Source organism: Zonotrichia albicollis, chromosome 1, assembly GCF_047830755.1.
Source record: "Zonotrichia albicollis isolate bZonAlb1 chromosome 1, bZonAlb1.hap1, whole genome shotgun sequence".
In the NCBI taxonomy this organism is placed as follows: Eukaryota; Metazoa; Chordata; class Aves; order Passeriformes; family Passerellidae; genus Zonotrichia; species Zonotrichia albicollis.
The window spans coordinates 44,065,460-44,090,008 of record NC_133819.1 but is presented as its reverse complement, the minus strand read 5'-3'; the positions used below and the strand labels follow the sequence as shown (position 1 = coordinate 44,090,008).

Here is a 24,549-nt window from a genome sequence, read left to right as displayed (position 1 = left end):
AGTAACAATCACACAACAACATTGTCTACATATTTTTGATTATAACTCTCTTTTAATAACAAGATATCCCAAGAGGACAGCAACAGGAACCAAGGGATTTCAAAACCCCTGCAATACAACATCCAAGTAACAAAGCAGGTTTCTTTACTCTCCTTTGCTATTCTCTCAGGCCTGACCTAGAGAGACTAAGAGGTGTAAAACTCCTTATCTCTTCAGTCCTTAGATGCACTTATGAGACAGGCCAAGGTTTCAAGCCAACTGTGATGATGACTTATGATGTGGACATCTGTTTGCTGAGACTGGCACATTTGTTCCTTTACAAATGAAAGGGACGAGAGGAAGCCAGTTTGTAATCATCTTTATGGATTTATTTAACAGTAAAACTCAAAAAAATCAAACTTACACAATCTACATTCAGCTTTTTAATTTTGGTGGTAAACAAAAAATGTTTTAGTTACAGAGAATTTATCTCTTGAAGCAGGAAACAGTTTCTCGACCAAGCTTCCTATTATTTCATTCTTTAGCAAAACAGAATTAATTTTGTAGCACATATCTGAAGGGTGAACAGGGAGCTATGCTGAGTAACAATTCATATTTATGATTCTATTTATGTATTAATATCATACTTATCCCAGTTTTCTGACCATTAGCCATGAGCACTCATGAAAAAGGACCTGTCCCCCTTCTATTACAGGAGTAAATTGTACCTGGCTCATGTAGACGCTTTAAGCCAGATATCAGTGTAGAGGTGATGCTTATAATTGATGGGATACATACACAGATTTACTTTTCTCCCTCACAATTTTCTTATTTACTTGCATGTTTATTTCTTGCTGCTCTTTCAAGAAAGATGCAATCTCCAGTTCAATTTACTGAACAGCAGTTAAGAAACCTGCAGTTAAGAGTTCATGTAGAATGACCACAGACCACCTACAGCAGCTACAGAAAATGGGCTTTATCACCAAAGTGCACCCATTTGTCCAACTAAACAGATATTACCATTCACCAGCAACAGAAGACAAACTCATGTTCTCCTCTACAACCCCCACTGGGATCAATTCTACTGAGTTATTAAGAGTGCCACAGAATTTCTCTGCCCATATGGACAGACACAGAAGTGAAGAACTCTACACTGCTGCCATACTGCTTAGCCTCCTCCTCTGTGGACTAGGTGCAGATCTGCTCATCACACATCAGAAAAAACAATATCTTTCTCCCTTTTTTAAGGAAAAGCTTTGTTTAGTAAAGCAAACACCCCGTGTACCTGAGGTTGTCAAACCAGAGGTATTCCCAAGGGCTGAAATCACAAGATGTAAAGAATTTATTTGAAGAGGCCAAATTGCTTTCCTGAAATAAAAAGACCCCTAATACTCAGAGAAGACACATTTGTCTGTGTTTACAAACAAGGCTCCAGCCAAGCTGTGATACCTGAACACGAATACACTGTAATTCTGACAAGAGATAGAAAGATTAATGTTCTTTAAGTCCAGAGGGAAATCCCTCCAGACATTGTTTCTAAAAGCTTAGAAATCAGCTTGTTTTTTTCCCTGTGGTTGCTGCTATTCCTTAGCAACAAAGCCAGTCTGCTGAACATGGCTCTGCTCTAACACATTCCAGAAATAACTCCCAGGGCTGGCATTGTTTGGACTAACAGGGGAAAATTAAACGGGTCATTTGCTGTGTGCTAGGGCTCTCCACCTGCTGACCACCTGCACGTCCCCAGGACAATCCAAGGAATACCCACATGCCCCCACAGTGAGTGTGTGTGTGCCTAAACATACAGACATGTATCTGATGAGTATTTCTAAGGGGAGATTTTCACAGCTCTTATGTGGGGGATGGAGAGAAAGATGGAGGAGGACAAAACAAAGGCTTTCTTTTGTCTCCAACAGAAGACAATAAGAGTTCTACCGAAGCCCCAAGTGCCTTCCCCACCCACCCAAGAGCTCCACAGTGGCCAGGAGGAAGCTATGTCCTTGTCCTCCAGACAGCAAAAGAACAACCCTTTGTCCCAAACTGCAAACTTCACTCCCCACAAATGGACACAATGCAGAGAGCAGCTTCTGTTTCCACATCCCTTCATCTTCGCAAAAAGTGGACACAGCAGCTTCCAAACCTCTGTGCTAATGCAAAAGCTCCCTTGTGGCAGTAGGGAGTGTTTAGAGACTTTGTTTCTCACTTTTCAGGGCTTGCCAGTGAGACGGGTTTGCAGACCAGCACATCCAGCACATACTACAGAATCCAATATTTTCCTCCTGAATGACACATCACTTAAATAAAGGGTTCCTTGCAATTTATCATAAAGGGCAGGATTTTTTTTTTATGTTAAGAAAATTGCAAACACTTTAAATATTTTTCTGTTCTACACTGGGGTAAGGAATTTACACTTAAAATTGTACTGGGCAAAAAAGAAGGGAAAAAAAAAAAACAAAATAAACCACAAAACCAAAAGCCCTAAACAAAACCTCAGCTAGTATCTAGAAAAGTACAAGCTCAAATTGTTGCTTTGTCTGATTCAACCAGGGACTTGCATCCATAGCTCCAGCTTCTCACATGAGTGTCTACAGCAAGAGGGAATTACATACCCTGGAGAGGGCCATTCTTTGTTTAACATTGGACCTGACAAACAGAGATTAGGTGAAATGGCTATGTATTTTAGTAAAACAACACTTTCCCTTCAATGCAAAAGTATTTTCTGACAAAATAGATTGCATTTTGAACATCGAGGCTTGCTGTAATTCATATCTAAGGGGTCCAAGCTCAGTGCCAACAGGAGTGAAGACTGCACAACACTTCAAATGCACAGACAAAATGACAACAGTGGCAAATGCTCTGCCATGAAGTAAATGCATGCTAACCATAATGCTACACTAACTAAGTGGAGCATGGACAAAAATGAACAAAACATGAACAAAAATTCAAGAGAACATAGCCAGGCCCTGTTAAGTAGTGCTTCATCAGTTCTAGATAGTGGCATGACCTGAGGATTTTCTGTTTTCAATGCTGTCTGTGCTGCTGCTACCATGCTACCATTACACTGAATTCAACGTCAAAAAAGAAGGAAAGAGGGAAGAAAATTTAACAGATTTTAACTTATTTTGATTTGTTTTTTAAAGGCATGGGATGAATTGTTTTCTCTCACCCTCAGCCCAACAAAAATGGCTGGAAAGCAGAGAGAAGCATAAATCACACCTATGAAAACTTCAATACACCTGCCACTACCAGCCAGAAGATTTTCTTTCTGCTCTGACTCACAAGGTGCCTCAAGGTGCAATCCAGCCTACTGCACATAAACACCTTCATTTTGAATTTTACACATTTCCCTCTTCATAACAGAGCTCAATACTTCAGTACCAATGAACTGAGCACATAAGTAAACTTGGGTTTGTAAAAATGATGGAGCCTTTCCAAGGTGCTTCACACCACGCCTCAGGTGTGCTCAGTGGGCTGTGACGCACACCAAGAGCCAAGTTGCTGCGTGCTGTTGTATATTTTACATACCCTGCAGTTCTTCATCCCTGACACAACAGTCTCTGGGGTGATGGTGCCTGCAGGGGAGAGGAACACAGCTAAAACACAGAGCAGCATGGTGGGGGCCCACACTCAGGCGCACCCAAAATTGTGGTAGCCATGAACCATTTAACAAAAAAATCACCTTATAAATTAAAAGACAGCTGTTAGAAGTCTCCTCTTTTGACACCCTTAATTACAAAGACTTGCTCTATTCACACACAAATTATATGCAAAAATCTGACTTTCAACTTTTAATCAGCAGTAGAAGATAGAGTTATATTTGTTACAGCATATTGTACTTTCTGTCAATATTTATTTACTCCCACTGTTTTAAAACAGCCAGTTGACATCTAGCAATGTTAAATGCATTTTTGCGTTTAACATTTAACAAACCAAACCAACCAAGGAGAAAAGATTCAGGCATCTCTTTGGAAGAAAAGACACAGTAAAATAGAATATCAGATGTTTGTTCAAAATAAACATATGTCTACTGAGGTCAGTGAGGCCAAAGTGACTCCTAAACATCCTGGAAATCCTCCCCAGTATTTATACCCATTAAAAAGGGGTCAGGAAAGGGATGGAAAGGAGAGAAGAAGGAAGATACAGAAGGGATTTTTATTTAAAGAGCTGAAAAAAATTCCACCAAGAACTTAACCTTTTGGTGACATTTTCTTAATTGAAGCTTTGCCAGTTAGTACCAAAAGGGTAAAAACAGCAATGGTGAAAGAACCATTTATATACTTGTATCACATGGATGGTTATTAACATAAGTAGCATTAACATCTCCTAAAGCCTACTTTCGTGTTCTGATGATTTACTCCTTGGCTTGTGTATTTAACTAAGCCAGGGCTCAGCACTGCCCTCCCAGTACTCAAAGTCACAGCTCTGTAAACTGGACAGCTTGCTGCCCTAATCTGTGCTATTTTTCACACTTGTGCTAATTACCAAAATAAACACAATTATATGTCAGGGAACTATAAAGAATGCAGTGTATCAACTTATTCCTTACTAATACAGGATTTGTAGGGTTTTTTTATTTGCTTCAACTGGTTTAGAGATTCCTGAGATGAAATTCAGGTTCTTCAACAACTTATACAAGGAGAAATGTAATTCCTTCAAATGAATATGATGGGTTTTCAATGAAAATCAGTATTTTGCTTAACTGATCCTTTTCAGTAACACTAAACTACAATATACACTAGCATAGAATCTTAGAAGGTTTGATACTATCAAATTACCGAGTACATTAAATGCTAAAAAGCTAGCAATAGATCAGAATGACCCTAAATGTTTTATTTTCTTTTTCATGTAATTGAACTCGGGTTGTGCTCCAAATAATTTCTCCAAAGCTCCAATATATATCCAGAGGAGCTTGAGGTCAAATTTTGCCACTTACAAGATCTCTGGTATAATTGTCATTGACTTCAGGAGGGTCAGATTTTGGATTTACAGGATTTTTGGGTATAAAAAACTATTTCTGTTTCCAATGAAATCAATAGGGAACGTACTTATGGTAGACTTGGGCTTTAAATTTGAATCAGATCATTAATGCACATCACAACAAGAAAGAAAGAATTATCCCTCCTTTTTCCATTCTATGAGTAATAGCAACTGAGGTCATGAAAATCTGACCTGTCTGAAATATGTCTTTTGGGGGTGATTTCAATAAAGAATGGATTATTACAACCCACCACTTTCTTTCATAATCTAAGGAGACAATCAGAAATCAACAAGCATCTCAGCTTTCTTCTTGAAGGATGGCTACTAAAATTCCCAGCATATTTATTAGAAATGGAAAGCTAGTGCTGTCAATTTGAGAAAATGGATCAAGGGCTTAACAGGTTACACTTAACCTGGAATTCAAGAGCCATGAAAATGTCTAAACTGAACACAAAGGAGATTTTAAAACTAATGGAAATGTAATCAGTTCTTTTTTTTATCCTCTAGGATTCTGTTATATTGCTCCAGACTGCTCCTGCTATCTCCTGTCTCAGAAGCTCAATCTTCTCATGCAAAGGCTTTGATCTACATGTTCTTTGCTAAGTAGTTTCAAGTATTAAAGAATTAATAACCATGCAGTGTATTTGCTCTTGCCTAATTCTGCATGCTGCATGGTTCTTCAGAAAATCAAACATTATCTGTCAGACAAATGGCACCACGGTTATTTGGAACATTTGATTTGGCAGTTTTCTAGCAATTCAGTAGTATTTTCAATTATGGTAATGTAATACTGAAAACATTGGCATTGTTTGGCTACCACAGACAGTTTTCTGGTACAGCATGAAAGAAACAGGCCCACCCAGTTCTCCTGGCAAGAGTGAACTGGGCTGGTTACTACCCAAGCCCACACAGTGGGAATAAGCTGCAACTTCACTCTTTTGTTCAGCCGCTGTGGGGCATCCTTTGAACTTCCCCAGCCTCCATACAAAGTGTATTCTGTCGATCATTTAACAATTATATAACTACAATAAACTGTCCTATTTCATCCAGACAGTAATAATAATAAATATTGCTACACAGGAAGTATTTGTATGCTGTGCTTTATTCAGCAAATTTTAATTCACAGCTTGTAAAATGAAGTAGTCACAATTGTTCTTCTATTCCTCAATACATCCAGTGGTGGCATTTCATAACAGCACAGAGGAAGTTAAATGAAAGTGCAGTTCATACAGATCATCCATCTTCAAAGGACCAGGGTTATTGTAGGATATAGGAGGCATTCCTCCCTGGGCAGCTGGGAATTTTCTGATGTCTGAAGTCATCTCACCCTGCCCTGTTGTGACTACTCAGGGGCTGATGAGAAAATCACCATCACCACCTCCATCAAGAGAGGTTTTGAATATGGAGTCTCCTACTTGGGAGTAGAGATGCATGAAGGCTTGAGCTGAACTCCATGGAATGAGTTACTCTACAGAGCTCAGTAGTTCCAGGCTACTGGAAGCAAGTAGTGTAGCCCAACTGGAGTAGTTTTTTATTACAATATTGCCAAAGATCCAGCAACCACATCCTATATGTTTCAGAATGGCTTACTTGGGATTAGCTTTGCTTTAGCGTCCCATAGATTGAATAAGAGAAATTTGCAAACAGAGCTGCAGCTTCTGGTTTAGTTTTGTCCTAAACCAGTCCAGTTCACAAGCACTAGGACTGCTGTGAATGAAAGCATAAGAAGTGCAGACAACAGGAGGGACTCTCTAAACAAAACCTGATGCAGATCCTTCACTGTCTACCTTTCTTTTTCAATGGGGCTGATCACTAAAAACACATATGTGCAGTCACAACAGAAGCAGACCCAAGAAAGATGTTTTTAGCTGGGTTAGAATGGATGGGTTTTCAACTTCTGCCTCAACAGAGATAAGGTTGCTGAGTTTGTGCAATGACTGAGGCTTCCAGGTATACCATGAAAATGGAAATTTTCCCCAAATTTACTCTTTATTTCCCCCCCAACCATAAATAAACTGAGGTAATTGTACTAGCTATTGAGCAGAGAGCTGTAGAGCCTGCCAAGCAGGCGACCCAGCATGCAGTGATTGCTGCCGCTGGCTACGGAATAGCTGCAGCTGTTTCTCTCCTTTATTTTTCAGTCATAGCTGAGGGACATATACAGTGCTCACAATGCTCTCTACTATGGGGGAAAAGAAAATAAATTCCTGTCATGTTCAAAGGATGAAAAGCAGAATGCATAAGAACAAATAAGGGAAAGAGCTACTTTAATGTAGTCTTTGAATTTCTTACACTAAAGCAGTATGCCCTATCCTGCAGCTCTTGATATCCTTGCTAAAGCCACTAACACAAGAACAAGAAGTCTGGGCCTCAGGATATCTATGCAATTAAATACAAACTTTCAAAAACACTGTTGCAGAGGACACCAGGAGGAATGGTTAATAGCACAGCAGAGCCACATGGATGATGCAAAAAACCCTGCTATTTAACTGCCTGATCACAACTCACTGTGGCATGAATCCACTGCTAAATGCCTGGATTTTCTCTGCCAGCCACTCTATCTAATAGTTATCCTTGACCTTTACGTATCAAAATGCTTGCTAGTTTACTGACTCCTCTCTATGTTAACTTCAAAGCTCTCAAAGGTAAAACTCCTTTCCAAAGAAGCTAGCAGGGATATTTTTACTTCTGAAAATATTCTCTCCTCTTATTAAGTGACAATTAAGTTGCAGAAAAATCCCACTGATGTAACAGCAGTGTTGCCTGAACTGACATTCTGAAGAGTATCAACTCACTAGGCCACTGCCCGCATTTGCTATATTTAAAGAGAGAAAGTGCACTTATCCCATGTAAAATTACAGCTTCTCCATAAGACTTTCTGTCATCCAAAGGATTTCTGAGTAGCATCAAAAACTGCATGCTCATAGGACACCATTTTTCACAGTAATCCCATTAAAGCTGAATTCGGCACTCCTCTTTAGGTCTTTCCTGATGGTCACCATAATTCAGTCATTCAACTACAGCTGACATGCCTGCAACACTTAGTTCTTGCCTTGTCTCAGACAAACACACTGTAATGTCTTAAAAAACTGCACTGTTGCTTTCTTCTTAGAGACCACTGTCAAGAAGAGGACACATCATGCCAACCAGAGTCAGACTCATTGTGAGGAAAGCAGACTCATTGTATGTTAAAAAAGGTCCAACTTGATGGCTGTTTTCAACTGCCCCTTTAATGCATCCTGCTCCCAGTGCCAGAGAACAGAAACATCCACAGCACCAGAGCTTTATTAAAGTAGTGTGCTGCTCCAGGACTTAAGGAATCAGAGTAACAAAATCACCCACATCCTGCAACTTTTGTGAAGCTGAGAGAGATTGACTGTTCTTCACAGCCAGGTCCTGCCTGCAATACCCGAGCATTCTGTCAGGGAATGCTCCTCTCTGGCAAACCATCTAACACTGGCACAATACAGCTTTCCATGCCATATCTTCAACCTGGGCACATGAACTAGCACTATAAATTTTTTCACTCTGCTCCGGCTACTATTCCATCATAATTTACTGAAGAGGTCTCAAATTTAATTGTGGTATTTTTGGGGTTCCCCAGACAGAGGAGGAATGAAGGAATCTGAGTCCATGTTCTTAGAAGGCTAATTTATAATTTTATGATATTATATTATATAAAGAGTACTATACCGAAACTATACTAAAGAATAGAGAAAGGGTACAGACAGAAGACTGAAAGATAATAAGGAAAACTCGTGACTCCTTCCAGAGTCCCTACACAGCTTGACGGTGATTGGTCATTAACTAAAAACAATTCACATGAAACCAATGAAACAAGCACCCATTGGTAAACAATGTCCAAACCACATTCCAAAGCAGCAAAACACAGGAGAAGCAAAACAGATAATTATTGTTTTCCTTTTTCTCTGAGGCTTCTCAGCTTCCCAGGAGAAGAATCCTGTGCAAAGAGATTTTTTCAGAAAATATGACAGTGACATTTAATCACCCAAGTCTTGTGCATAAAGGCATAATTTTCAGGTTCTTTTCCTGCAATAAGCTGAACCCTTCCAACTCCCATTACAGACAAATGTAGTTGAAGGAGCTCCCTAAAAAACAAAATATTCAAATGATAGATCATTATTTCGTATAAATGTTCTGTGTAAAAGAGAAATCAGCTCCTTCTTACAGGTTGGTTTAATGAAATACTGTGAAAAGACAGCCCTTCTTGGTACTTGAGATCTCTCCATTTGGCTTTTTACTGATTTTACAAGGGGAAAGATAACAAAAATCTTTTGTCTGCCGCTTTTACATGAGTATGCAGGCCATCTCCTAACTTGACAGTCTGATGGCAAGTAAAATCAGCAAGAATGTTAACCATTCACCACTGTTGACAGCAACCAGCCTTGCTAATATGAAGGGAAAAGTCAAAAAGGAGACAAGGCATTTAAATATGATGTTTAAAGGTTCTATCCACACAGAGTAGCACCTTTTAAAAACTATGTTGCTGATATGAAAACACAGAAGAAAAGAACTGGCTGTCAGTTTTCTTCAGTGCCACATGGCTAGGAGACCAGACGCATGAGAATATTTCCAACTCATGGAAAATATTAATCCTCTCATACATACATTCATATAATTTCAATAAAATAAATATGTAAATAGGCAATACATTAAGTCTTTAGCAGGTACATACAGGTCATCTATTTGAGACTCTCTAGATTTTTCTAGGATTGACTGTGGCCTCAGTCACAAGCTGTAATGCTGGCTCAGGATGCTCCATCTTGTAATTAAAGGCTTAATCTCCTCTTAGTCATCTGGGCAGTTGTAATGAAATATGCCAGTTACTCCCTACTCTTGTTTTGGAAGAATGCCCAGCAGATTACAACAGCAACAAAATTAAATTACCCATTCTGTACGTCCACTTCACAGCACACTCATATTGCCCTTTACCAGTCTTGCATTGAAGCAAGATAAATTAAACCAAAACAGCTTTCCCCATTTTTCAGATTTAGTTACCCTTTAGCAAAAAAAGAAAAGTCTTGCTCAGGACTCGGAATGTCACTTTGCTTTTCTGACATGTTGCTTCACACTTTAGTTGGGACACAGCTTTCTGCAGACTAGGAAGAACACATTTTAGCTGTTACACATTGGTGACAAAGCAATATTAACCACAGACTCTTATGTCATTTAAAAAAAATTAAATAACAAGGGTAGAAAATATTCTCGGAAGCCAGATATCTTTCCCCAAACATACTCTTATACCATCTGGCTTTGACCACACTGCCAGATTCTTTCTTGTCTTTTTCTCCCTCCTGTTTTTCCTTTCCTGCTCCATGTACTGCAGGCACTAGTGACAAGTCCGAGTAATATTGGGATAAAAACAAGGATGAAACAAAATTAAATAACAGTTCAAAAATTACAAAGTGAGTGAGGAATAGGTAAGCAGCAGCTGTTTGCTGGCTTCTGAAAATATTCAACAACCCAGCTGAACTGAGGGAAGTCAGATCTTACACACACAAACACTTTTACTGGTCTAGGCTAACAAGTTTTCAGTTTTCAGTTTTCACATCCTGCTCCAATGGATCTGACAAGGTAAAGGGTCCCATCAATACCAAATGCTACAACTGCCTCAACAAAACATCCCCAGTATCTCTCTGGAGCATTGCAGGGAAGATTCACCTCTTCTTACACTGACCAGAATACAAGTGTTTTGGTACCACTGACAATCCCTGAACAGATATGAGACACAAGTCTCAGTATTCTCAGGCTGAAATTTAGGTGCATATTGAAAATCCATTCTGCATTAACAGAACACATTTGTAACTGCCTTTCTGCCAGTAGCACCAAGAACAGAATTAGTGAACTACAGGTAGCTGGTTTTATTAAGAGAAGTTGAAATACAATCATAATTGCAATAAAAATCTAAATACAAGTGGTATTGATCAAGTCTATTTTTGGAACAAGGGTGTTTGCATTGTTTGTGATCCTGAGAAAGGAGGAGCAGCAGGAGCAGCAGAGCATCTTTCAGTAAGCCCTCCTGGACTGAGTGTAACATCACTATTTTAAGTGACCATTAACTTAATAACCATTTTATTTCTGACACTCTGCATTAAGGACTAAATTATGCTTTTAATTAGCTTAAGAAAAATATGAAATGACACTGTATCATTTGTTCTGGATTTACAAAAGATCAGAAACCATACTGTTCAGAACACTGTTCTGATAGCACATGCATTTATGCAGTAACAGGCTCCTGCAAAGCTCTTGCTCCAAATCCTTCAACTCTTCAGAAGGACAATGTGAGGAGACACTTGGCATGTGTACTCTAATCTAGAATAGCTGCTGTCTCACAGCCCATCCTTTACAAAGTGCCAGTGTGGAAGGAAGTCGATAAAAAGCAGATGGACCCGTATTTCTGCTGTGAGCCGTTCACACGCACAAGTGGGACAGGCTTTTCAGCAACACTCAGCTCACACAAGCCCTGCTGTTAACAAGGAACCAGGCTGCAGAGTTGTAGCAATCAGACATGTACAACACTACACTAAAAACTCCAGTATCACGTTAAAAAGTTGCTCCAGAGCCTCATCTGTTAACAAATATTCATATATTTATTTACATTCCAAGTCTGGTCTTTCTCCTTTTCACAAAGATATTTCAAGCAACTTTAGCCAGCACAGTGTTTGCAGAGCAGTTTTAACCAGCAGAACAAAACCCTAGTGTTTACACTCAGATCTTTGCAGATGCTTTTATGTGACAGAGATGCCCAAACTCCATGACTCATTTCTTATAAAAGCAGACAAACATGAATACCCTTGGGAGGATGGGGGAGATGACAGTCATTAAGCAGACATACATCATGATACAGAGACAAAGGGAATGCCTTAATGAGAATGGGAATTACCCTTCCTTTTGTGGGTTTTTATTCCACTCCTGCTCAGCCTCCACCAAAATGACTTCGATGATGTTATTAAAAATCACAAGTTCTTACAGAAAATGGGCTCAGTATGTCTCAAGGCAGCTGTTCTGACTCCTGTAGTAAGGGCCAAATTACCTTGGTACAAATGGCTGCTTCTGCAACCAATAAAAGTGACTGTGGGACTGATGCAACAAACAGCAGTTCTGGAGAAGCTTACAAAAAATTCATGTTTAATTTAGGAATCTGGACAGTGAGTTTGACATTTGATTAAATCTGAATTTCCAAATTAAACAATCTAAAGAGCATTAAATTAACAACAGCATTATATCTTGTCAGTGACACAACAACTCCCAGTGCCTCCCTGGGTGTTGTTAGGCACGAGCAGTTGATCAGAAGTCTTGACAAAGCTCAGAGACAACTCTCTCCAGACTGATTAAATGCAGGTGTTCTTTACATCTGGTTTCCAGAGTCTGCACAAGCCTACCATGCATCACAGCTGAGACTCACTGCACTTCTCTTCTGCAGCTCTTTTTAAATAAGCCCACTGATCACTCCAGATGCAAAGGTGTTCAGCTTCAGTTTTTGACTCCTGACAACCCGCCCCAGCTGAATTTGGCATTTAGCTCATACGCAAGTGTTTGAAAATGTATGCAAGTGCTCACAAAGACGGGGTCTAGCAGCAGATGTCCAGTGTTCCAAATGATAGGATGCTCAGGCTGGAGCAGGGAAAGCCAGCAGACAGGTGTTCCCACTCCTCCTGCTGCCAAGTCTGTCCCATTAAGGAAACCAGGCTGAAGGCCATCAGTGCAACAGTCAAAACTTAATCACCAAATGTGTCTCTGTTCTAAATACCTCTCACCAGCTGGTTACTACTTATCCCCTGATGGTGTCTGGGCACATTCCCTCCAAAAAAGCAATCAAGCCCTTCTGATGTGGTGTGAAAAGCCAAGTCTGTTCCTTCCTCGGTGTATGAACACATGGTCCACCCACAAAAAGTTCACAGAGCACCAAACAGAAAAAACTCAAAAGTCCCTATGCTGGGCTGGGGAAACCCCACAATCAGGGCTGATCTTTTGCTTTTGTCATTAGGAATTTTTTCCAGTGAAGCAGAGGCAACATTACCCTTCTCATCTGCTCCTGACATGACATCACACTAAATTCTTCACTACTGGGTGCAGTTCCATGGATCCAGTGGAAAATGTAGTCCAAATCAGGATTTTTTGTGGTCCTGCTACTGCTTCTGCATAGGTGTTTTCTGACTCATAACCAAAGAATGGGTTAAGAATAAATAAACCATGTTTTATCAGCTTCTTCAAAACCAAAAAGGTTTGTGTTTGGGGTTTTTTGGTTTTTTTATGGTTAGGATTGAACATTTTAAAGGTCTTTCTCATGTAAATGATTCTATGATTCTGTTTTTTAAGAGAACTTATGGATTTAACAGTGCTTTTGTACCTCCCCTGTTGGAGTCCTTGCCTCTATGGAAAAATACCTAGGCTTGGGTTCAATTTAAAAATAATTATTTGAGTCTGCTGCATATTTCAGGGAGGGACTTTGCTGAAAACATTCAGTCCTGAGTTAGGGAACAGTCACTGCCAGCACAGGAATGCAGAAAAGTGATCCAGGAGTGTAAACAGCAAACCTTGGTCACAACTTTTGTTACCAGGAACTTAAACACATACTTCACCTTTTTTGCTCCTTCTTATCCAAGCATCCAGATTAACCCTGAGTGCTAAAAGGAGATATTCCAACTATGAAGTAGTGCTCTGAGTCAAGTAGAAGCAATTTTTACATTTTAGCACTGTCACTAAAATATCTGTAAATTATTTAGAGGGGAAAAAAGAAAAGCTAATTTATTTGTATGATCTCTGTTTTCTTTTTGTACCTTCCCCACTTGGTACAGCACTTTTTTCTCATCTACCAGAAGAATGTTACTTAGCATCCAGGCTATGGGAGATATGCTTGAATTTTGTTTAAAAATCACAAAGCAGGAGGATTGTTTTTTTATCAGAGTAGTGTACTGGGACTCAAGAAATCTCAGCTCACTCCCCGCTCTAACAGAAATTCTCTTTTTGACGTTTGGCAAAATGCTTTATTTCTCCACAATTCTAAAAACAGTGTTACTGTTCCGTTATCCTGTGTCAATAGTGAAACCCTATCTGAAAAAGAGAGATACCATTTCCTTTTGTTACCCATCTTCTTGCCTGATTATACTGCTGTCTCTGCAGGATTGGGACTTTTCCCCACTAAACTGGGGGTTTACATACAGTCTGTGACACAATGGAGCTCTGGTACAGCTCAAAACCTCTATCCACTACTGGACTACTAATATTAATTCAACCTCTAGCACTAAGAAGACAAAACTACTGGGGAAAAGTAATCTTGGAGTGAAAGCTCTGACATCAAGTCCTGGAGTCCTCACCCTGATAAAACACTTGCTGCTACCAAGATGTCAGGCTTCAGCCTAAATAAGGGAGACATTATTTTATCAATCAAGCTAATAATGCCTTCTCAGTAATAAATGTAGAGGTGGAACCCAGTCTGGAAATAAATCTGTGACAAAAAAGGGGTGAAAAGCCCTGCCTGACTGACAAATTCAGGTTTTCCATTATTCACACCAGAGGATTCCATATGAAGGGAACTGCAAAGGAGGGAGCCTAATTTATCCTACATTAAGATTCAAAGTGTTCAGAGATAGACTATCACTGATTTCACTCCACTCCACAAGATATCATTGCCTATGATTTAATTGGCCAATTACTTATCCCTGATGAGAAACTGGTGAGAATGCTGTGCCTCATACGTGAAGCAGTAGTTGTAGTAAAATGTGGATGAAATGTGCAAGTCTGAATCTGCATTTTATCAATCATTTGCAAAGCTGACAGGTTTAATGGGTTTGGAATGGTGAATATATTGGCATTTTGTTATTTGTCACAAACTAATAGAAAGCCCTATTAAAGTTAAGCAGATTTCCTGTCCAGCATAAACAAATGATGAACCATATTCATATTTGCCTCAGGAGGAATAAAACACATACATGAATTCATTAGTTGTTTTTTTTTGGCTAATACTTCACACAAAGTGTGGGGAAATTTATTTTTGTAAATGCCCATCTACTTCCCAGTTTTTTTACCCAATGTGTTAAGGGGAATCAAATCTCCCTTAGATTTTGAAGTCAAGAATTAGACAAGATGCTGCCATTTGGAGCACACAACAAGCTCCTGGCCATCACCATTCTCTGGGTGCCCAGCAGTTAAGGAAGAATTTACTGATGTCTGAATGAAAAGCCCCAAGAAAGACTTAGAAAAAAATTGAGATCTTTCAAGGAAGAAGATAATGTTTCAGTTCTGAGGTCATTTTCTGTCTGTCTTGCCCCTTCAAGATGCAGTTCAGATATAGGTTGTTGCACAGGTACTTTTGGGGTGCGGAAAGGCCTCGTACAGGATCACTGTGCAGGACTAGGCTGGGTGAAGCACAATTTTGCCTCTCCATAAGTGAGAAAAGTGGGTGACAAGAACACCTACAGAGGAACACTGGAGCATACAATCCCACACATGAGCAGTTATGCACTTTAACATACTCTCCTGAGCAATATGTTCACCCAGCATGTGCTGATTCTCTTTGTGGTAAAATGTATTATTTGCTTAATCCACTCCAAAACCTTTTGTTCTCATTCCTGTGTCTATCCAATTTATACCCTTAAGGGATGAGAACATTTCTGTCTCTTATGCTGCACTTTACAATGGCCAAGCAATTCTGGCTCCATTAGGAGTTCACTGCTCACACAGCCTTGGGAGAAGGGCCCCAAGTGACAACTGCATGCAGAACAAGATGAGGCCTCTGCTCCTTGGGCTGTAGGAATTGAGCAGGGGACAATGGATTTCCAATGTCCAAGCAATGCCAAACTAGCATAAGATGCATGCTGTCCTTTGGTCCTTGTTTTTTCCATTGCCTTCTGATGGTGATGGGTTATCTCATTCATGGTGCCTGAATAGGAAAGCATTATCCTTCCTAAATCCAAAGGGAAGGATCTGCATGTACAAGCAGCTTTTCTTTATCACTGAAAGGAAAATACCACACTTTGGAATTGAGTGCTCCCAGTAATTCACATCAGTTTCTGGGAGAGCAAAGAAGAAGAACTGGGCCTGTGATTTACCTTATTTTTCAGCTGGCATAGCTGCCAACATTTCCACTCTAGGCAACAAAAAATAATAATCCTTAATATTCTGAGGATTCACAGTTTAAACTCAGACATCGTTGATGCTTAGCTCCATCCTGCAGTGCATGATATTTAGGATTTTGCTTGAAACAGGTGATACCATTGGAAATGATTATACAGAGGAGATATTCCAAGGAAAACTGCTAAGAAAGGAGAGCCTTACAGATGTCTTCTAGACAGATGTGCAGAATGTATCAAGTGAAATGAAGCTTTTAGCCATGAACCTTTGGCTTGCTCAGTGCCTGGAGAAGGAATGTCTGAAAACACAAGAGGTGCTAGGTTGGTAGTGATCCTGGTGTGTTTAGAAACAGTCAGCCTCCTCACCATCCTCCTGGACAGACCCTTGGTTGACTGTGCAAGAGAAGTCCCTGGAGATTAACAAACAAGGCCTGCCAACTCAGCTGAAGTGCTAGAGCGCCACTGCACTGGCATCCAGAAAAGACCACTGAGCCACATGACTTCACACAACCCTGGGCTGTGGCCAGTTCACTTCTTTAAATGAGGGAATCTTATTTAAAAGTCCACTGCATTCAGCAGAAGCTCTTAATAAATCTTGATTAGAAAAAAAATAAAATAAAAAAATAATTCAAATGTTGTGCTTATGGGATTTCCACATTATCAAACTATTAAGGTGAAGTGGTGTCTGGGGAGAAGGAAGAATTCAGAATTGCATCCTGACAGTGCTTTTAAAAATTTCTGCCACTACTGTGCAGGGTATGAATCTTATTACACTTGAGAGTATTCCTGCATATAAATGAAAGCAGAGAGAAATCATTGAGAGGAATCAATGAGCTGAATGGAAGGGGTTTTTTCTTATAATCATGTTCCAATTTTGTGTTTTCTGAAAGTTATTCTTATCTCTTTCTTTCTATTATCCTCAAGTGCCTGAAATTCCCTTTGATGGAAGACAGCTGCATCCTACTACAACTGACAAGCCCTGGAAAAATGCATCTGACAACCATGCTCTGGAAAGATGCATCTGTAATGGCTTCTTTCAGTGCAAAAAGAATCAGTGCAGCAGCTTAAGAGCTCTTGCTCAGCTGCTGCTCTCTGACACTCTGATCTTTGCTTGCAAGGTGATCTAGCCTGAAGGCATGCCAGGGAGGCCTCCAGTCTTGTCAGATCTCATAAACAAAGCAGGACTACAACTGGTCAGCATTTAGGTGGAAAGCTAAATTTTGCAGGAGATAATGTTAAGGCTTCAATAGATGGCAGTCTTAGCTCAGAGTCAAGACTGAGGAGAGGAAAAAATGTGATATCAAGGGCTGGGGGTGCCATCTGTCAGAGGTGCAAAAATCAGGTACCAGGCTGAAAAAACTCCAAGGTATGTTTAGTAGATCATGACCAGCCGGTAATGTTCCACTGAGAAATGCCATTTGCCAGCCTGTAGACATTCTCTCATAATTTCAAAGTCATACTCTTGTGGTCTCCCATCTCCTGCTCCAGAGATTGCTTGGCTTATGAAAAATTATCTGTGTATATGAGACCAGAATTTCTCTGTACAAGGCACTGAAGACAGTGTCAGATGGGCAGTACAGATCACAAGAGCAACACTGAAATGGGGATTTTTTATGTTTCAGCGTTGAATCTTTCTCAAATTAAACATATAAGAGATGACTAAGTTGTGACTGTATTCAGAAGGGAGAGAAGCAGAAGAATTTCACTTACAGCCCAGTTCAATTTATCATTTTCTTGGGTCTGTGAAAAAGCAGTCCTGAGCAGGGAGAAGGTAAAAATTTTCTGCTACTTTATGCATGCCTTGCCTAGCTAGCAGAGATCAGCCACCATCAGACATGAGTTGTCTGGACCAACAGCAATATTCTATGCCCAATTTTAATGCAAAAAGCAATGCAACAAGAATTAATATATCTCTAGCTGTCCTGTCTTCACTGGCCATACAAAAAGGCATCATTATATCAAGGGTTCAAGGCATCTATCCATGCCCACATGGGGGAAAATAGTACATAACCCTTTTCAATCATCTGGTCCTAACCATGAACTGACTTTGAGCTGCTGTCCTAAACCTACATAAATAATTGGATACTTTCCTCATATCAAGCTCCAAGCAATCTTAATACTTCTGGATCAGTAGGTCTTCTGATGTGTTTATCAAGGTCTGCAATGTCTGTCTCCCACTATTTTTTTTTTTTGGTCAGAGTGCTGTAGGGACTTAATTCCTGCAGTTCCAGCTCAGAGAGACTGGAAAAACTACAACCTAAGAAGACCTTATGCCACCATTCAACCATAAAACAAGTGCCCCTTCTTTTCTGGACCTATCATACAATGTCAGCTTCATCTCAAACCATTTTTTTCCCTGACACAGGAAAAATAAAGTGTTGATGTACATGAGTTGACAATTTCATAAATACAATTGTGAACAAGATGCATCTCGAGCAGCTGTGGTGACTTAGCAAAACCATGCATGGGTTTGTATCTTTACTTAGGTATGCAGATATATTAATATGCTTACATGTATGCACAGTATTTTTCTTTTTCAAAATTTGTACACTTAGTTGTTGGGTTTGTTTCCATACCTTTCTGAACACAGAGAGGCAATTTTACACAGTGTTCTTTATGTACAAACTCTTTTGCCTTGTTTGCAGAAAAAACAAAGTAACTTATAAGCAGTAAAAGAGAAAACAAGGCATTTGACAATGATCAATGGAGACAAGCTAAAAGATGTAAACAAATATACTTAAAAGGAGCCCTACCAGGCACAGATAACTATTTCAACCCTTTGAAGAATTTCATCCCATTCCATTACAGGTAAAATTTACTTTACCAAGAAATCAACTATTCTTTGGTACATGCTGCAGAGGGATCTGCACCCAATGAAGAAAAGGCCTCAAGAAGTGGTTTAGTGAAGTTGACTCTTGCCCTTTTGCTAGCAATTTATGACATTCTCTGTATTGCTGACAGAGCACTCAGAAAACAAGTTAACAAAAATATTAGCAAATGGTGCTGGTTAAATGACTGACATATGACTGGCATGAGGAAACACTAAGGAAATACAGAAAACAGCATTCTTGTTCACTTGTGTGGCTAACTGCAAATTTTATGTGCATATTATTATGTCAGGACCCAGCAGGACTAGGGAAGGGGAAGGCTAGGATTCTTAAGTACATAATAGACCTGAAGTGCTACCATCAAAAATAACCCCTTTAACAAAAAAAACTATGATGTACATTTCAAGGGGTTCCAGCCATTTTTATTGATTCATTTCTTACAGAGGCAGAAAATATTTAACTTATTAGCAGGAAGAGAGATGGAAAGAAACACCAGCTTCTCAGTCATTACTTTTCAATGCAATAAGTGGATGCAACAGAGCTGGCATGGATTGCAAGGGAAGGCCCTTGACAATGGTATCTGTACAGCTTTAAGACCTGGCATACCTGTGACTGTACATACAATCAAGTCTGATACCCATTCACAAAGAGAACAAAAACTTCTCTACCTATGTTTTCTCCTGAAACAGAAACAACTTCTGTTCTGTGACATTTTTCACTTCTCAATTTTAAATGAACTGCTGTTCCCTCTCTCTTGCTTTTGGCTAGCAATCAGGAGTCATCAATATTCTCCTCCTGTTTTCACTGTAAGTCAACCTTGGTGACCTAGCTGCCTCATAACAAAATCTTGACTGAACAAAGAAACCATTTCTCATCCATTTCACATAATGCAGCACAAATGAAAGCCCTGGAAATGTCTTATTCCTCCATATTGCTTGTCACATCTACCTTTTCAGCAGCACTTCATTTGTCCTCTATCCATTTCCACACAGTAATTTTATTATCCTCCAGACCCAGAAGGGCAGGAACTGGCTGTTATTAAAATGTGAGAACACATTCTGAACTATTTAATGCCCATGGCAACCTGCAAACTCAACTGCAGCAAGTCCACGTCTGGATAAGCAGACCTAAGCAGCAGGGCTCAGTAGGGAAGTGGCACCCAAAGCAAGACCTGCCCTCAGGCACTCATCTCTAAGTCAGGTGAATTCCTGACAACTAGATATGAAATCTTGCTGGACTGTTGGAACAAATATTGCAAATTTTCGGGTGTATTCCATCATTCAGGAGTTGTAACTTAAACCGATTGCTTATTCTTGGACATGGAAATTCAAGGACATGGGAAAATTTGCTTGCAAAATGCACACAAAATTTCCAGTGGGAAGTAGTTTGAAAGAATCTTGAAGAGTTTCTACACACTGCAAAACCAAGGGTCAAAGGATCTCTATCACTGTTATTCCCACAGTCAGTCGTATTTCTAGCAGAAATCAAAAATTGCTTCTGAAAGTAAGTGAGTACATTTCCTTGCCCCAATTCAGACTTCATGGGGTTCTTTCCAACTTTAAAAAACATTTCCAAACCAACTACTGTGGTATCTAGTTGTGTCCAGCTTGACCTACTCAATTCTTTCCCTTTTTTATTGAAATCTATAACTACATTATTTATCAAATTGTTCCCATGGTCCCAAGATGAAAAAATGGCATCATATTAACCATGAGAGATGCTCATCTCAGTGTAACATCATACACAATCACCTCTGCAGTTTACATATTTTGAGAAAGCCTATCTTACAAGCCAGTGAAAAGGGTTTACAAGCAGATTAAAGGATAAAACTGCCAAGTGCACTAAAATACATGGTCGATATGCTGCTAACCACAAATCCATAACTGTTTTGCTGATAAAGCATTGCCTACACTGCTGTTTGTTCAGATTGCTCCTTCAGATTCCTCATGACATCATCAGCAAAATGAGGAGTAGCAATTCTGCTATTTCTAAAAGAGATGTGTTGGCATGCAGTCATGTCTGTAAAACTGATTTTCAAATTTCTCTGTTGAGCTTTGAAGTGATTAAAGGAAACCAGCATGGAATTTCCCCTTTGTGCTTTCTTCAACAAACCTACTTATGGAAAGTGTTTTGATTTACAGTGTAGGTCTTACAGTTTGAGAGATTAATTCCTCCTTCTTCCACCTAGAACCGTGTACTCAAGAAACACCAGTTGATTACTAGCTGAACTTCTTGCCCAAGGGCAAAATGACCATGCTGGAGGGCTGCTTTGCTCAAAGAGGTTGCAAAACCTCCTTTGGAGGTTTGCAAGGCAAAGCCAAGCCACACTTCAGCTGATCCACTGCTGGCAGTAGCCCCCTTTGAGCTGGAGGCTGGAGCAGGTGATCTCCAGAGGTGCCTGCTAACCAACAATTTATATGGTTCTGTGACTTTGTACTTGGTCAGTGGTTAAGAAGGCACTGCTCTGGAACAGCTACTTCTAGAGCATTCCTCTCTCAGTGGAGAGCCTTCAGGGATAATCAGAAATGGAAATGCTCTTCATTCAGACTCAAACATAAGTATAAAATAATCAAATTTTAAAAATCACCCCATAACGTCAATATGCATTTGCTAAAAAATGACAAGAGGTACCTCAAATGCATTGAAGCCAAGCTGAAACAAGAGATTGTTCACCATACTAGTATCTTCTAAAAATTCTAGGCCATTAAGTTGTGGTCTATCTTATGGTTTAGAACTAAACATTCACTTAATCTACAAATATCTACACATGTAATCATCTCAATCTCCAAACAAAAGTAAATATCTAAACATGAATTTAGGCATGAAAATCCCTTCAACTGCACAAAGTCTGCTCAAAAAAGCACCCATATTTTAGTAACTAGTCCCAGCCATCAGAATTTGGTCTATGTTAACCACTCCACCTATCACATAAGCAAAACTTACTAGAAATTACAGAAAAACCCCCTTCACTTGTAAATAGAATTGAGTATGCAAGTATTATTGTTCAAGGTATGCTCATTACTTGAAGCATAAATCACATTAACAGCAGAGAGACACTTTCATTTCTCTCTGGAGAACAGTCTACTTTAAAAGTCATTGCTTGAAGACAAAAGCTGTGCCAAGGCAGCATTTGATATCTAAAGAATTGATTTGAAAGTCTTGTTAGTTGATGGCTGACCATAAAAGCATTCTGTCTGTTGGCTAAAATACTTCCAAACAGGAGGTATTTGGTCTCACCAGATGGAACAAGTGTGCTTTAACACTTAAACATTCTTCATCTGAAGAAATCAAAACAACAGCAATTTCTTTTCCAGTATATACACAATGTAAATTGTTAAAGCTACCCATATTGAGAGCTTTTACCAGCAGTTAGATTAGTTCCCTCTAATAATCCTACATATGTAATTGTGGAGTCTAGTGATTTTCAATCTTTCTGCATTGAAAAGGTGTTTTTCAATGGAGGTGAGCCTGTGTTTCAAACAATTTTAAACCTCCTGAAGTAAACTTACTTTACTGTGCTCTGTGCTGTAGAACATTTAGGAAGTAGCTCAGTGTTACCCAGGCATCTGTAGTCTGAGCTCCAGGACCACAGTGCTGCCTCCATGAGCCTGCTCATACTGGCACGGGCACGCTCTTGAGCAGGGAAACTTCAAACAGTACTTGAACTCTGTTTTCCTAGTGGAAACAATTTCACAAGCCTTCCTTAGCATACCTCACAGCTATTGAAGATAGTACTCTCATATCTCTTAATTTTGGGGGTTTTTTCAAAATAAAAGAAAACCAATTTAAGTTTAAATTTATCTGCCTTACTGTATATCTCATGTCTCAGCTTTTTAATATGTACAATAATCAAAAAGAACATAAGGTTCATTACAAATTTCACATAAAATATTTCATACTTGAAAAAAATATTCTCTACTATGTGCAGAAGTACTTAAAAGCTTTTGCCCCAGCTACTTCTACTTAGGTTTGTTTTTAACTCAAAATACGAACCTCTCATTATATCCTAGTCAGGTGTCTCATCCAGTCCAGGATCTGAAATCAAACCCAGTCAAACACAAATCATTAGTTGTTTCCAAACTGAGGACTCTTCTTTCAATAGTCTCTCCCCTAGAACTGGGAGCACTGAATTAAGTTGAAGGTAAGAAGAACTGCACTCCTTTCACTGCCCCTGGCCAGTGGTACTAAAACAGACGCCTTCTTTGCATTTCAAACTTTTGTTCACAGCATGAATGCTGCAGAGCAGACAGGGCACTTTGCTAAGTCAGCTCAAAAAAGGAAGTTTGCTTCAGAAGACATTTGAAGTTCATGCCAAGAAACACTTTAATTTTTACAATTTTGTTTTTTTAAAGTACAGCCTAGAAAAAGATAAAAAGGACAAAATTTAATAGGCCTGCAGAAAAGTTACATCCTTTCTTCAGTGACATTCATGCAAAATTAATTCAAGATTACATGTATTAATGAAAAGGAAAATATAGTATCAGTCCATTAGGCTACCAAATGAAAGATCAGGTTTTCTCAACAATGTCCAATAACTACCTGCAAAAGTGCTCATGCATTGCTTTACAAGAACAAAAATGTCTTGTACATAGACAAGAAAACATTTGGCTGTGCATCCTGAGAGCTGCTATCTTCTTGTAGGCACCATAATCCAATATACTTGTTCAAATGTGAGTTTGTCTTCTGTAGCTATGAGCATAATTTTACTAGAAAACCTTTATTGTTTGCCAGCCAAATACTAGTGTTGCTCCCAGGGACTACAAGAGAAGCATGTTCTATCCCACCTTTTGACAGAGGGTGGTAATGACAAATTACCACCTATTTGAAGTAATGACATACAAGTAAAGAATTTGTAAGGACAAATTACCTATTTGAAGTTTGCCTTATTTTAGAAGTTGCACTGGATACAATTAGATATAATTAATTCTAATCATATATCATGTTGCTATATAGTTCTGTTAGAACCCCTGCCTTTCATGGCTTGCCATTTTCACAAATTTTTACACTAACTTACATATTTGTGAAGTGTGTCTCTAAAAATTATGACACTTGACTTTAAGAAAAAATTGCCCCTGACTCTGTAGAGCTTGATTTTTATCCCATTATTTATTTATACAGATTTTCTAATCTCATCTAGTCTTTACCATTTATTATTACTCATTCCATGTCTCAGGAAGGCAGAGAGAGCAGACATGAGAGCTCAGTTTAATTTGGTGCCAGCCCAGCCCTTCAAACTCACAACACCAAAAATGAGGCAGTGAGCTGGAAGGAAACCCTTTAAAAACTTCATTATACAGAACAGAAACAGGATCTTAGTCATCGAAAACACCTTAACATTACACAGAAATTATAGGGCTGGTTTTGGTGGCAGACTTAGATGCTACTGTGTTATTACCTAATCTTAATGGGTTTTGAGCACTAAAATGTGTAGAACTATGCCAAAAAAAGAAAAAAAATACCTTCAGAATTTCATTTTTGTTGTTCACCAATTATTAAAAATACACAAAAGAAGCAGAAAAACCACATAATACGAAGCAAAGTTCTGAAGTACAATATCTACTTCTAAAGATTTTCTCAACAGAACGTGCTTTTCAACTACAGTCAATGTTTAACACAATTTATTCTAATATATTGATTTTTCAGGCCACAGGTGTTGTCCTTTGGACTTCATTCAC

At 39.2% G+C, this 24,549-nt stretch overlaps 1 protein-coding gene across 6 annotated transcripts in view; it reads right to left on the bottom strand.

Annotated features, from left to right (window-relative positions):
- TMEM108 (transmembrane protein 108) overlaps nt 1-24,549 on the bottom strand; it is a 161,742-nt gene that overhangs the window by 106,759 nt on the left and 30,434 nt on the right. The window contains exon 3 of one of the 6 annotated variants that reach the window (XM_074539726.1): nt 3,502-3,548. The exons of the other annotated variants lie outside the window; for them this stretch is intronic. The gene's annotated coding sequence lies outside the window, so the exon portion shown is untranslated. The remainder of the gene's footprint in view (nt 1-3,501; nt 3,549-24,549) is intronic. 6 annotated transcript variants of the gene reach the window in all.